Below are 15,307 nucleotides of genomic sequence, written 5' to 3'. Positions count from 1 at the left end.
GTGTTGATGGACTGGGTGTTAACTAGCTCAGAGAGAGGTGATGGACTGGGTGTTAACTAGCTCAGAGAGAGGTGATGGACTGGGTGTTAACTAGCTCAGAGAGAGGTGATGGACTGGGTGTTAACTAGCTCAGAGAGAGGTGATGGACTGGGTGTTAACTAGCTCAGAGAGGTGATGGACTGAGTGTTAACTAGCTCAGAGAGAGGTGATGGACTGGGTGTTAACTAGCTCAGAGAGGTGATGGACTGGGTGTTAACTAGCTCAGAGAGAGGTGATGGACTGGGTGTTAACTAGCTCAGAGAGGTGATGGACTGAGTGTTAACTAGCTCAGAGAGAGATGATGGACTTAGTGTTAACTAGCTCAGAGAGGTGATGGACTGGGTGTTAACTAGCTCAGAGAGAGGTGATGGACTGGGTGTTAACTAGCTCAGAGAGGTGATGGACTGGGTGTTAACTAGCTCAGAGAGAGGTGATGGACTGGGTGTTAACTAGCTCAGAGAGAGGTGATGGACTGGGTGTTAACTAGCTCAGAGAGAGGTGATGGACTGGGTGTTAACTAGCTCAGAGAGAGGTGATGGACTGGGTGTTAACTAGCTCAGAGAGAGGTGATGGACTGGGTGTTAACTAGCTCAGAGAGAGGTGATGGACTGGGTGTTAACTAGCTCAGAGAGAGGTGATGGACTGGGTGTTAACTAGCTCAGAGAGAGGTGATGGACTGGGTGTTAACTAGCTCAGAGAGAGGTGATGGACTGGGTGTTAACTAGCTCAGAGAGAGGTGATGGACTGGGTGTTAACTAGCTCAGAGAGATGGACTGATGGACTGGGTGTTAACTAGCTCAGAGAGAGGTGATGGACTGGGTGTTAACTAGCTCAGAGAGAGGTGATGGACTGGGTGTTAACTAGCTCAGAGAGAGTGATGGACTGAGTGTTAACTAGCTCAGAGAGAGGGACTGATGGACTGGGTGTTAACTAGCTCAGAGAGAGGTGATGGACTGGGTGATGGACTGGGTGTTAACTAGCTCAGAGAGAGGTGATGGACTGGGTGTTAACTAGCTCAGAGAGAGGTGATGGACTGAGTGTTAACTAGCTCAGAGAGAGGTGATGGACTGGGTGTTAACTAGCTCAGAGAGAGGACTGGGTGATGGACTGATGGACTGTGTTAACTAGCTCAGAGAGAGGTGATGGACTGGGTGTTAACTAGCTCAGAGAGTTGATGGACTGGGTGTTAACTAGCTCAGAGAGAGGTGATGGACTGAGTTAACTAGCTCAGAGAGAGGTGATGGACTGGGTGTTACTAGCTCAGAGAGGTGATGGACTGGGTGTTAACTAGCTCAGAGAGAGGTGATGGACTGGGTGTTAACTAGCTCAGAGAGAGGTGATGGACTGAGTGTTAACTAGCTAGCAGAGAGAGGTGATGGATGGAACTGAGGTGTTAACTAGCTCAGAGAGAGGTGATGGACTGAGTGTTAACTAGCTCAGAGAGAGGTGATGGACTGGGTGTTAACTAGCTCAGAGAGAGGTGATGGACTGGGTGTTAACTAGCTCAGAGAGAGGTGATGGACTGGGTGTTAACTAGCTCTGGGTGTTAACTAGCTCAGAGAGAGTGATGGACTGGTGTTAACTAGCTCAGAGAGTGATGGACTGGGTGTTAACTAGCTCAGAGAGAGGTGATGGACTGGGTGTTAACTAGCTCAGAGAGGTGATGGACTGGGTGTTAACTAGCTCAGAGAGAGGTGATGGACTGAGTGTTAACTAGCTCAGAGAGAGGTGATGGACTGGGTGTTAACTAGCTCAGAGAGAGGTGATGGACTGAGTGTTAACTAGCTCAGAGAGAGGTGATGGACTGGGTGTTAACTAGCTCAGAGAGAGGTGATGGACTGGGTGTTAACTAGCTCAGAGATGGACTGGTGATGGACTGATGGACTGTGTTAACTAGCTCAGAGAGAGGTGATGGAGAGAGAGGTGATGGACTGGGTGTTAACTAGCTCAGAGAGAGGTGATGGACTGGGTGTTAACTAGCTCAGAGAGATGGACTGATGGACTGGACTGTGTTAACTAGCTCAGAGAGAGGTGATGGACTGGGTGTTAACTAGCTCAGAGAGAGGTGATGGACTGGGTGTTAACTAGCTCAGAGAGAGGTGATGGACTGGGTGTTAACTAGCTCAGAGAGAGGTGATGGACTGGGTGTTAACTAGCTCAGAGAGAGTGATGGACTGGGTGTTAACTAGCTCAGAGAGAGGTGATGGACTGAGGTGTTAACTAGCTCAGAGAGGTGATGGACTGAACTAGTGTTAACTAGCTCAGAGAGAGGTGATGGACTGAGAGCTCAGTTAACTAGCTCAGAGAGAGTGATGGACTGGGTGTTAACTAGCTCAGAGAGAGGTGATGGACTGGGTGTTAACTAGCTCAGAGAGAGGTGATGGACTGGGTGTTAACTAGCTCAGAGAGAGGTGATGGACTGGGTGTTAACTAGCTCAGAGAGAGGTGATGGACTGGGTGTTAACTAGCTCAGAGAGGTGATGGACTGGGTGTTAACTAGCTCAGAGAGAGGTGATGGACTGGGTGTTAACTAGCTCAGAGAGAGGTGATGGACTGGGTGTTAACTAGCTCAGAGAGAGGTGATGGACTGGGTGTTAACTAGCTCAGAGAGAGGTGATGGACTGGGTGTTAACTAGCTCAGAGAGAGGTGATGGACTGGGTGTTAACTAGCTCAGAGAGAGTGATGGGACTGGGTGTTAACTAGCTCAGAGAGAGGTGATGGACTGGGTGTTAACTAGCTCAGAGAGAGGGACTGATGCTGGGTGTTAACTAGCTCAGAGAGGTGATGGACTGGGTGTTAACTAGCTCAGAGAGAGTGATGGACTGGGTGTTAACTAGCTCAGAGAGAGTGATGGACTGGGTGTTAACTAGCTCAGAGAGAGTGATGGACTGGGTGTTAACTAGCTCAGAGAGAGGTGATGGACTGGGTGTTAACTAGCTCAGAGAGAGTGATGGACTGGGTGTTAACTAGCTCAGAGAGAGGTGATGGACTGGAACTAGCTCAGAGAGAGGTGATGGACTGGGTGTTAACTAGCTCAGAGAGAGGTGATGGACTGATGGACTGGGTGTTAACTAGCTCAGAGAGAGGTGATGGACTGGGTGTTAACTAGCTCAGAGAGAGGTGATGGACTGGGTGTTAACTAGCTCAGAGAGAGGTGATGGACTGGGTGTTAACTAGCTCAGAGAGGTGATGGACTGGGTGTTGATGGACTGAGTGTTAACTAGCTCAGAGAGAGGTGATGGACTGGGTGTTAACTAGCTCAGAGAGGTGATGGACTGAGAACTAGAGAGAGAGGTGATGGACTGGGTGTTAACTGATGGACTGAGTCAACTAGCTCAGAGAGGTGATGGACTGGGTGTTAACTAGCTCAGAGAGAGGTGATGGACTGGGTGTTAACTAGCTCAGAGAGAGGTGATGGACTGGGTGTTAACTAGCTCAGAGAGAGGTGATGGACTGAGTGTTAACTAGCTAGGACTGGGTGTTAACTAGCTCAGAGGTGATGGAGGTGAGAGAGAGGGGACTGGGTGTTAACTAGCTCAGAGAGAGGTGATGGACTGGGTGTTAACTAGCTCAGAGAGAGGTGATGGACTGGGTGTTAACTAGCTCAGAGAGGTGATGGACTGAGTGTTAACTAGCTCAGAGAGAGGTGATGGACTGGGTGTTAACTAGCTCAGAGAGAGGTGATGGACTGAGAGTTAACTAGCTCAGAGAGGTGATGGACTGGGTGTTAACTAGCTCAGAGAGAGGTGATGGACTGAGAGTTAACTAGCTCAGAGAGGTGATGGACTGAGTGTTAACTAGCTCAGAGAGAGGTGATGGACTGGGTGTTAACTAGCTCAGAGAGGTGATGGACTGAGTGTTAACTAGCTCAGAGAGGTGATGGACTGGGTGTTAACTAGCTCAGAGAGAGGTGATGGACTGACTGAGAGGTGATGGACTAACTAGCTCAGAGAGAGGTGATGGACTGGGTGTTAACTAGCTCAGAGAGAGGTGATGGACTGAGTGTTAACTAGCTCAGAGAGAGGTGGACTGGACTGGACTGAGTGTTAACTAGCTCAGAGAGAGGTGATGGACTGAGTGTTAACTAGCTCAGAGAGGTGATGGACTGGGTGTTAACTAGCTCAGAGAGAGGTGATGGACTGAGTGTTAACTAGCTCAGAGGAGGTGATGGACTGGGTGTTAACTAGCTCAGAGAGAGGTGATGGACTGGGTGTTAACTAGCTCAGAGAGGTGATGGACTGGGTGTTAACTAGCTCAGAGAGAGGTGATGGACTGGGTGTTAACTAGCTCAGAGAGAGGTGATGGACTGGGTGTTAACTGGACTGGGTGTTAACTAGCTCAGAGAGAGGTGATGGACTGGGTGTTAACTAGCTCAGAGAGAGGTGATGGACTGGGTGTTAACTAGCTCAGAGAGAGGTGATGGACTGGGTGTGATGGACTGGGTGTTAACTAGCTCAGAGAGAGGTGATGGACTGGGTGTTAACTAGCTCAGAGAGAGGTGATGGACTGGGTGTTAACTAGCTCAGAGAGGTGATGGACTGGGTGTTAACTAGCTCAGAGAGAGGTGATGGACTGGGTGGACTTAACTAGCTCAGAGAGAGGTGATGGACTGGGTGTTAACTAGCTCAGAGAGAGGTGATGGACTGGGTGTTAAACTAGCTCAGAGAGAGGTGATGGACTGGGTGTTAACTAGCTCAGAGAGGTGATGGACTGGGTGTTAACTAGCTCAGATGATGACTGGGTGTTAACTAGCTCAGAGAGAGGTGATGGACTGGGTGTTAACTAGCTCAGAGAGAGGTGATGGACTGGGTGTTAACTAGCTCAGAGAGAGGTGATGGACTGGGTGTTAACTAGCTCAGAGAGGTGATGGACTGAGTGTTAACTAGCTCAGAGAGAGGTGATGGACTGGGTGTTAACTAGCTCAGAGAGGTGATGGACTGAGTGTTAACTAGCTCAGAGAGAGGTGATGGACTGGGTGTTAACTAGCTCAGAGAGGTGATGGACTGAGTGTTAACTAGCTCAGAGAGAGGTGATGGACTGGGTGTTAACTAGCTCAGAGAGAGGTGATGGACTGAGTGTTAACTAGCTCAGAGAGAGGTGATGGACTGGGTGTTAACTAGCTCAGAGAGAGGTGATGGACTGAGTGTTAACTAGCTCAGAGAGAGGTGATGGACTGGGTGTTAACTAGCTCAGAGAGAGGTGATGGACTGAGTGTTAACTAGCTCAGAGAGAGGTGATGATGGACTGGAGAGAGTTAACTAGCTCAGAGAGGTGATGGACTGGGTGTTAACTAGCTCAGAGAGAGGTGATGGACTGGGTGTTAACTAGCTCAGAGAGAGGTGATGGACTGGGTGTTAACTAGCTCAGAGAGAGGTGATGGACTGAGAGTTAACTAGCTCAGAGAGGTGATGGACTGGGTGTTAACTAGCTCAGAGAGAGGTGATGGACTGGGTGTTAACTAGCTCAGAGAGAGTGATGGACTGGGTGTTAACTAGCTCAGAGAGGAGGGTGATGGACTGGGTGTTAACTAGCTCAGAGAGAGGTGATGGACTGAGGTGTTAACTAGCTCAGAGAGAGGTGATGGACTGGGTGTTAACTAGCTCAGAGAGAGGTGATGGACTGGGTGTTAACTAGCTCAGAGAGAGGTGATGGACTGGGTGTTAACTCAGAGAGAGGTGATGCTCAGAGCTCAGAGAGGTGATGGACTGGGTGTTAACTAGCTCAGAGAGGTGATGGACTGACTGGGTGTTAACTAGCTCAGAGAGAGGTGATGGACTGGGTGTTAACTAGCTCAGAGAGAGAGGTGATGGACTGGGTGTTAACTAGCTCAGAGAGAGGTGATGGACTGAGTGTTAACTAGCTCAGAGAGAGGTGATGGACTGGGTGTTAACTAGCTCAGAGAGAGGTGATGGACTGGGTGTTAACTAGCTCAGAGAGAGGTGATGGACTGGGTTAACTAGTTAACTAGCTCAGAGAGGTGATGGACTGGGTGTTAACTAGCTCAGAGAGAGGTGATGGACTGAGTGTTAACTAGCTCAGAGAGAGGTGATGGACTGGGTGTTAACTAGCTCAGAGAGAGGTGATGGACTGAGTGTTAACTAGCTCAGAGAGAGGTGATGGACTGGGTGTTAACTAGCTCAGAGAGAGGTGATGGACTGAGTGTTAACTAGCTCAGAGAGGTGATGGACTGGGTGTTAACTAGCTCAGAGAGAGGTGATGGACTGGGTGTTAACTAGCTCAGAGAGGTGATGGACTGGGTGTTAACTAGCTCAGAGAGAGGTGATGGACTGGGTGTTAACTAGCTCAGAGAGAGGTGATGGACTGGGTGTTAACTAGCTCAGAGAGATGGACTGTGATGGACTGATGGACTGGGTGTTAACTAGCTCAGAGAGAGATGATGGACTGGGTGTTAACTAGCTCAGAGAGAGGTGATGGACTGGGTGTTAACTAGCTCAGAGAGAGTGATGGACTGGGTGTTAACTAGCTCAGAGAGAGGTGATGGACTGGGTGTTAACTAGCTCAGAGAGAGGTGATGGACTGGGTGTTAACTAGCTCAGAGAGAGGTGATGGACTGAGTGTTAACTAGCTCAGAGAGAGGTGATGGACTGGGTGTTAACTAGCTCAGAGAGAGGTGATGGACTGGGTGTTAACTAGCTCAGAGAGAGGTGATGGACTGGGTGTTAACTAGCTCAGAGAGGTGATGATGGACTGGGTGATGGACTTAACTAGCTCAGAGAGATGGACTGATGGACTGGGTGTTAACTAGCTCAGAGAGAGGTGATGGACTGGGTGTTAACTAGCTCAGAGAGAGGTGATGGACTGGGTGTTAACTAGCTCAGAGAGGTGATGGACTGGGTGTTAACTAGCTCAGAGAGAGGTGATGGACTGGGTGTTAACTAGCTCAGAGAGAGGTGATGGACTGGGTGTTAACTAGCTCAGAGAGAGTGATGGACTGGGTGTTAACTAGCTCAGAGAGAGTGATGGACTGGGTGTTAACTAGCTCAGAGAGGTGATGGACTGGGTGTTAACTAGCTCAGAGAGAGGTGATGGACTGGGTGTTAACTAGCTCAGAGAGAGGTGATGGACTGGGTGTTAACTAGCTCAGAGAGAGGTGATGGACTGAGTGTTAACTAGCTCAGAGAGGGTGTTAACTAGCTCAGAGAGAGGTGATGGACTGGGTGTTAACTAGCTCAGAGAGGTGATGGACTGGGTGTTAACTAGCTCAGAGAGGTGATGGACTGGGTGTTAACTAGCTCAGAGAGGTGATGGACTGGGTGTTAACTAGCTCAGAGAGAGGTGATGGACTGGGTGTTAACTGATGGACTCAGAACTAGCTCAGAGAGTGATGGACTGGGTGTTAACTCAGAGAGGTGATGAGCTCAGAGAGGTGATGGACTGGGTGTTAACTAGCTCAGAGAGAGGTGATGGACTGGGTGTTAACTAGCTCAGAGAGAGATGATGGACTGAGTGTTAACTAGCTCAGAGAGAGGTGATGGACTGGGTGTTAACTAGCTCAGAGAGGTGATGGACTGGGTGTTAACTAGCTCAGAGAGAGGTGATGGACTGGGTGTTAACTAGCTCAGAGAGGTGATGGACTGGGTGTTAACTAGCTCAGAGAGAGGTGATGGACTGGGTGTTAACTAGCTCAGAGAGGTGATGGACTGGGTGTTAACTAGCTCAGAGAGGTGATGGACTGGGTGTTAACTAGCTCAGAGAGAGGTGATGGACTGGGTGTTAACTAGCTCAGAGAGAGAGGTGATGGACTGATGGACTGAGTGTTAACTAGCTCAGCTCAGAGAGGTGATGGACTGGGTGTTAACTCAGCTCAGAGAGAGGTGATGGACTGAGTGTTAACTAGCTCAGAGAGGTGATGGACTGGGTGTTAACTAGCTCAGAGAGGTGATGGACTGGGTGTTAACTAGCTCAGAGAGAGATGATGGACTGGGTGTTAACTAGCTCAGAGAGGTGATGGACTGGGTGTTAACTAGCTCAGAGAGGTGATGGACTGGGTGTTAACTAGCTCAGAGAGAGGTGATGGACTGGGTGTTAACTAGCTCAGAGAGGTGATGGACTGGGTGTTAACTAGCTCAGAGAGAGGTGATGGACTGGGTGTTAACTAGCTCAGAGAGAGGTGATGGACTGGGTGTTAACTAGCTCAGAGAGAGGTGATGGACTGGGTGTTAACTAGCTCAGAGAGAGGTGATGGACTGAGTGTTAACTAGCTCAGAGAGAGGTGATGGACTGAGTGTTAACTAGCTCAGAGAGAGGTGATGGACTGGGTGTTAACTAGCTCAGAGAGAGGTGATGGACTGGGTGTTAACTAGCTCAGAGAGGTGATGGACTGAGTGTTAACTAGCTCAGAGAGGTGATGGACTGGGTGTTAACTAGCTCAGAGAGAGGTGATGGACTGAGTGTCCGTATCGTGAAAGTTCAGCATTATAGCTCGATTGAAATTTAAAGGTAATATTCAATCCTGTGTTAGCGGAAACTGCATTCACTTTAAACGCTGAAGATGTTGGCTCAAATCTGTAATTACTTTTAACATTGTCTCACGAGCTTCAGATACAGATTGAATAGACCCCTCTAATACAGATCCCTGTCTGAATACAGATCCCTGAATACAGATCCCTGTCTGAATACAGATCCCTGAATACAGATCCCTGTCTGAATACAGATCCCTGTCTGAATACAGATCCCTGTCTGAATACAGATCCCTGAATACAGATCCCTGTCTGAATACAGATGCCTGAATACAGATCCCTGTCTGAATACAGATCCCTGTCTGAATACAGATCCCTGAATACAGATCCCTGTCTGAATACAGATCCCTGTCTGAATACAGATCCCTGAATACAGATCCCTGTCTGAATACAGATCCCTGTCTGAATACAGATCCCTGTCTGAATACAGATCCCTGAATACAGATCCCTGTCTGAATATAGATCCTTGTCTGAATACAGATCCCTGAATACAGATCCCCGTCTGAATACAGATCCCTGAATACAGATCCCTGTCTGAATACAGATGCCTGACTGTATTGGAAAATGTGGTTGAAAATACATTTTTCCTTCCTTCCCTCCTTCTCTCCCCCTCCTTCCTTCCTCCCCTCCCTCCCTCTCTCCCCTTCCTTCCTTCCTTACCTCCCTCCCTCTCTATCCCTCTCTCCCCTTCCTTCCTTCCTTCCTTCCTTACCTCCCTCCCTCTCCCCCTCCCTCCCTCCCTCCCTCCCTCTCTCCCCCTTCCTTCCTTCCTTCCTTCCTTCCTTCCTTACCTCCCTCCCTCCCTTCCTCTCTCCTCTTCCTTCCTTCCTTACCTCCCTCCCTCCCTCCCTCGATGAAGGAACATAGCTGAGTTTTTAATTAAACATCAGCCTTCAAATTTCAATCAGCTTTCAAACATGTCACACACACACACACAAACACACGGCATCATCTCTAACTGTTCCATTTGATATCTTAATTGAAATATAGATTCACCAACATCATAATCAATACCCTGTGTCAGACCTATTGACAGATTCACCAACATCATAATCAATACCCTCAGAATCAGACCTATTGACAGATTCACCAACATCATAATCAATACCCTCAGAATCAGACCTATTGACAGATTCACCAACATCATAATCAATACCCTCAGAATCAGACCTATTGACAGATTCACCAACATCATAATCAATACCCTGTGTCAGACCTATTGACAGATTCACCAACATCATAATCAATACCCTGTGTCAGACCTATTGACAGATTCACCAACATCATAATCAATACCCTGTGTCAGACCTATTGACAGATTCACCAACATCATAATCAATACCCTCAGAATCAGACCTATTGACAGATTCACCAACATCATAATCAATACCCTCAGAATCAGACCTATTGACAGATTCACCAACATCATAATCAATACCCTGTGTCAGACCTATTGACAGATTCACCAACATCATAATCAATACCCTGTGTCAGACCTATTGACAGATTCACCAACATCATAATCAATACCCTCAGAATCAGACCTATTGACAGATTCACCAACATCATAATCAATACCCTCAGAATCAGACCTATTGATAGATTGATCAACATCATAATCAATACCCTCAGAATCAGACCTATTGACAGATTCACCAACATCATAATCAATACCCTCAGAATCAGACCTATTGATAGATTGATCAACATCATAATCAATACCCTCAGAATCAGACCTTCACCTCCCTTTGCATACGTATTCACCTCCCTTTGCATACGTATTCACCTCCCTTTGCATACGTATTCACCTCCCTTTGCATACGTATTCACCTCCCTTTGCATACGTATTCACCCCCCTTTGCATATGTATTCACCTCCCTTTGCATACGTATTCACCTCCCTTTGCATACGTATTCACCTCCCTTTGCATACGTATTCACCCCCCTTTGCATACGTATTCACCTCCCTTTGGATACGTATTCACCCCCCTTTGCATACGTATTCACCTCCCTTTGCATACGTATTCACCTCCCTTTGCATACGTATTCACCCCCTTTGCATACGTATTCACCTCCCTTTGCATACGTATTCACCTCCCTTTGCATACGTATTCACCCCCCTTTGCATACGTATTCACCTCCCTTTGGATACGTATTCACCTCCCTTTGCATACGTATTCACCCCCCTTTGCATACGTATTCACCTCCCTTTGGATACGTATTCACCTCCCTTTGCATACGTATAAACTATATCCTTCACTATCTATTCTTTACTATATATTCTTTACTATCAATTCTATACTATATATTCTACACTATATATACTATCTATTCTTCACTATCTATTCTATTCTATCTATTCTATACTATCTATTCTATACTATCTATTCAATACTATCTATTCTATACTATCTATTCTATACTATCTATTCCATACTATCTATTCTATCTATTCAATACTATCTATTCTATACTATCTATTCTATACTATTATTATTATTATTATTATTATCTATTTTTCACTATCTATTCTATCTACTCTATACTATCTATTCTATCTATTCTATACTATCTATTCTTCACTATCTATTCTATACTATCTATTCTTCACTATCTATTCTATACTATCTATTCAATACTATCTATTCTATACTATCTATTCTATACTATTATTATTATTATTATTATTATCTATTTTTCACTATCTATTCTATCTATTCTATACTATTTATTCTTCACTATCTATTCTATACTATCTATTCTATACTATCTATTCTATACTATCTATTCTTCACTATCTATTCTATACTATCTATTCTATACTATCTATTCTATACTATCTATTCTATACTATCTATTCTTCACTATCTATTCTATACTATCTATTCAATACTATCTATTCTATACTATCTATTCTATACTATCTATTTTTCACTATATATTCTATCTATTCTTCACTATCTATTCTATACTATCTATTCCATACTATCTATTCTATCTATTCTATACTATCTATTCTATACTATCTATTCTTCACTATCGATTCTATACTATCTATTCCATACTATCTATTCTTCACAATCTATACTATCTATTCCATACTATCTATTCTATACTATCTATTCTATACTATCTATTCTATCTATTCTATACTATCTATTCTATACTATCTATTATTCACTATCTATTCTATACTATCTATTCTATACTATATATTGCATCTGAACCGCTCTGTCAACCAGCATATTATGAAAGCTAGTTATCTCGGTTTTGGTATAGATAAATAAATGTAGTTTGCTACAGTGGCATAGTTTAAAGTGGCTAGTGATACATGAATTACATAAAGATGGCAAGATGCAGTAGATGGTATAGAGTGCAGTATATACATATGAGATGAGTAATGTAGGGTATGTAAACATTATATTAAGTAGCATTGTTTAAAGTGGCTAGTGATATATTTTACATCAATTTCCATCCATTCCCATTATTAAAGTGGCTGGAGTTGAGTCAGTGTGTTGGCAGCAGCCACTCAATGTTAGTGGTGGCTGTTTAACAGTCTGATGGCCTTGAGATAGAAGCTGTTTTTCAGTCTCTCGGTCCCAGCTTTGATGCACCTGTACTGACCTCACCTTCTGGATGATAGCGGGGTGAACAGGCAGTGGCTCGGGTGGTTGATGTCCTTGATGATCTTTATGGCCTTCCTGTGACATCGGGTGGTGTAAGTGTCCTGGAGGGCAGGTAGTTTGCCCCCGGTGATGCTTTGTGCAGACCTCACTACCCTCTGGAGAGCCTTACGGTTGTGGGAGGAGCAGTTGGCAGGTAGTTTGCCCCCGGTGATGCGTTGTGCAGACCTCACTACCCTCTGGAGAGCCTTACGGTTGTGGGAGGAGCAGTTGGCAGGTAGTTTGCCCCCGGTGATGCGTTGTGCAGACCTCACTACCCTCTGGAGAGCCTTACGGTTGTGGGAGGAGCAGTTGGCAGGTAGTTTGCCCCCGGTGATGCGTTGTGCAGACCTCACTACCCTCTGGAGAGCCTTACGGTTGTGGGAGGAGCAGTTGGCAGGTAGTTTTCCCCTGGTGAAGCGTTGTGCAGACCTCACTACCCTCTGGAGAGCCTTACGGTTGTGGGAGGAGCAGTTGGCAGGTAGTTTGCCCCTGGTATGAGACATGATATGTTACTATATTAATGGACAGTATATAGTGAAAGGGAGCAGTGATGAAAAGAGTCCACATGATTCCAGATACATGCCGTTACACATAATCTGTGGGATAATCCAATCAAATCACATTTTATTAGTTAAACGCGCCAAATACAACCTAACAGTGAAATGCTTATTTACAAGCCCCAAACCAACAATGCAGTTCAAATAAAATATGAATTAGAATAATAAATAAAAGGAACAAGTAATCCAACTGCTTTTAAATACAAGTAAAACTAAGCGCTTGCTCTTCAACCGATCACTGCCCGCACGTCCAGCATCACTACTGTGGACGGTTCTGACTTACAATATGTGGACAACTATAAATACCTAGTTGTCCGGTTAGACTGTAAACTCTCCTTCCAGACTCACATTAAGCATCTCCAATCCAAAATTAATCTAGAATTAGCTTCCTATTTCGCAACAAAGCAACCTTCACTCATACTGCCAAACATACCCTCGTAAAACTGACCATCCTACCGAACCTCGTACTTTGGCGATGTTGTTTACAAAATAAAGCTGAAGCTGGAGACTCATATCTCCCTCCCTAACTTTAAGCATCAGCTGTCAGGGCAGTTTACCGATCATTGTACCTGTACACAGCCCATCTGTAAATAGCCCACCCAACTACCTCATCCCCATATTATTACTTAGCCTCTTGCCCTTTTGCTCCCCAGTATCTCGACTTGCACATCATCATCTGCACATCTGTCACTCCAGTGTTGATTTAAATTCTAATTATTTTAACCTCTATGGCCTATTTATTGCCTTCCCTAATCTCACTAATCTTCTACATTTGCACACACAATATTTTTATATTGTGTTACTGACTGTACGTTTGTTTATGTGTAACTCTGTTTGTTTATCCCTATATACAGGGGGTACCGGTACAGAATCAATGTGGAGGCTATATACAGGGTGTTACGGCACAGAGTCAATGTGGAGGCTATATACAGGGTGTTACGGTACAGAGTCAATGTGGAGGCTATATACAGGGGGTACCGGTACAGAGTCAAAGTGGAGGCTATATACAGGGGGTACCGGTACAGAGTCAATGTGGAGGCTATATACAAGGGGTACCGGTACAGAGTCAATGTGGAGGCTAAATACAGGGGGTACCGGTACAGAGCCAATGTGGAGGCTATATACAGGGGGTACCGGTACAGAGTCAAAGTGGAGGCTATATACAGGGGGTACCGGTACAGAGTCAATGTGCGGGGGCACCGGTTAGTCGAGGTAATTGAGGCAATATGGACATGTAGGTAGAGTTGTTAAAGTGACTATGTATAGATAATAACAGAGAGTAGCAGCAGTGTAAAAGAGTCGGTGCAATGCAAATAGTCTGGGTTTGATTACATGTTCAGTGATGCAACCAGTCAGGATGCTCCTGATGGTGCAGCTGTAAAACCTTTTGAGGATCAAATGTTGTTGTCTGAGGCTTTTATTTTTATTTTTATTTTTATTTTTTTATTTCACCTTTATTTAACCAGGTAGGCTAGTTGAGAACAGGTTCTCATTTGCAACTGCGACCTGGCCAAGATAAAGCATAGCAGTGTGAACAGACAACACAGAGTTACACATGAGGTAAACAATTAACAAGTCAATAACACAGAGAAAAAAAGGGGAGTCTATATACAATGTGTGCAAAAGGCATGAGGAGGTAGGCGAATAATTACAATATTGCAGATTAACACTGGAGTGATAAATGATCAGATGATCATGTACAGGTAGAGATATTGGTGTGCAAAAGAGCAGAAAAGTAAATAATTAAAAACTGTGGGGATGAGGTAGGTGAAAATGGGTGTGCTATTTACCAATAGATTATGTACAGCTGCAGCGATCGGTTAGCTGCTCAGCTAGCTGATGTTCAGCGATTTTTGCAATTTGTTCCAGTCACAGGCAGCAGAGTACTGGAACGAAAGGCGGCCGAATGAGGTGTTGGCTTTAGGGATGATCAATGAGATACACCTGCTGGAGCGCGTGCTACAGATGGGTGTTGCCATCGTGACCAGTGAGCTGAGATAAGGCGGAGCTTTGCCTAGCATGGCCTTGTAGATGACCTGAAGCCAGTGGGTCTGGCGACGAATATGTAGCGAGGGCCAGCCGACTAGAGCATACAAGTCGCAGTGGTGGGTAGTATAAGGTGCTTTAGTGACAAAACGGATGGCACTGTGATAAACTGCATCCAGTTTGCTGAGTAGAGTGTTGGAAGCAATTTTGTAGATGACGTCGCCGAAGTCGAGGATCGGTAGGATAGTCAGTTTTACTAGGGTAAGCTTGGCAGCGTGAGTGAAGGAGGCTTTGTTGCGGAATAGAAAGCCGATTCTTGATTTCATTTTCGATTGGAGATGTTTGATATGGGTCTGGAAGGAGAGTTTGCAGTCTAGCCAGACACCTAGGTACTTATAGGTGTCCACATATTCAAGGTCGGAGCCATCCAGTGTGGTGATGCTAGTCGGGCATGCGGGTGCAGGCAGCGATCGGTTGAAAAGCATGCATTTGGTTTTACTAGCGTTTAAGAGCAGTTGGAGGCCACGGAAGGAGTGTTGTATGGCATTGAAGCTCGATTGGAGGTTAGGTAGCACAGTGT

This window comes from Oncorhynchus gorbuscha, linkage group LG12 (assembly GCF_021184085.1).
Source record: "Oncorhynchus gorbuscha isolate QuinsamMale2020 ecotype Even-year linkage group LG12, OgorEven_v1.0, whole genome shotgun sequence".
In the NCBI taxonomy this organism is placed as follows: Eukaryota; Metazoa; Chordata; class Actinopteri; order Salmoniformes; family Salmonidae; genus Oncorhynchus; species Oncorhynchus gorbuscha.
This window is presented reverse-complemented; position numbering follows the sequence as displayed.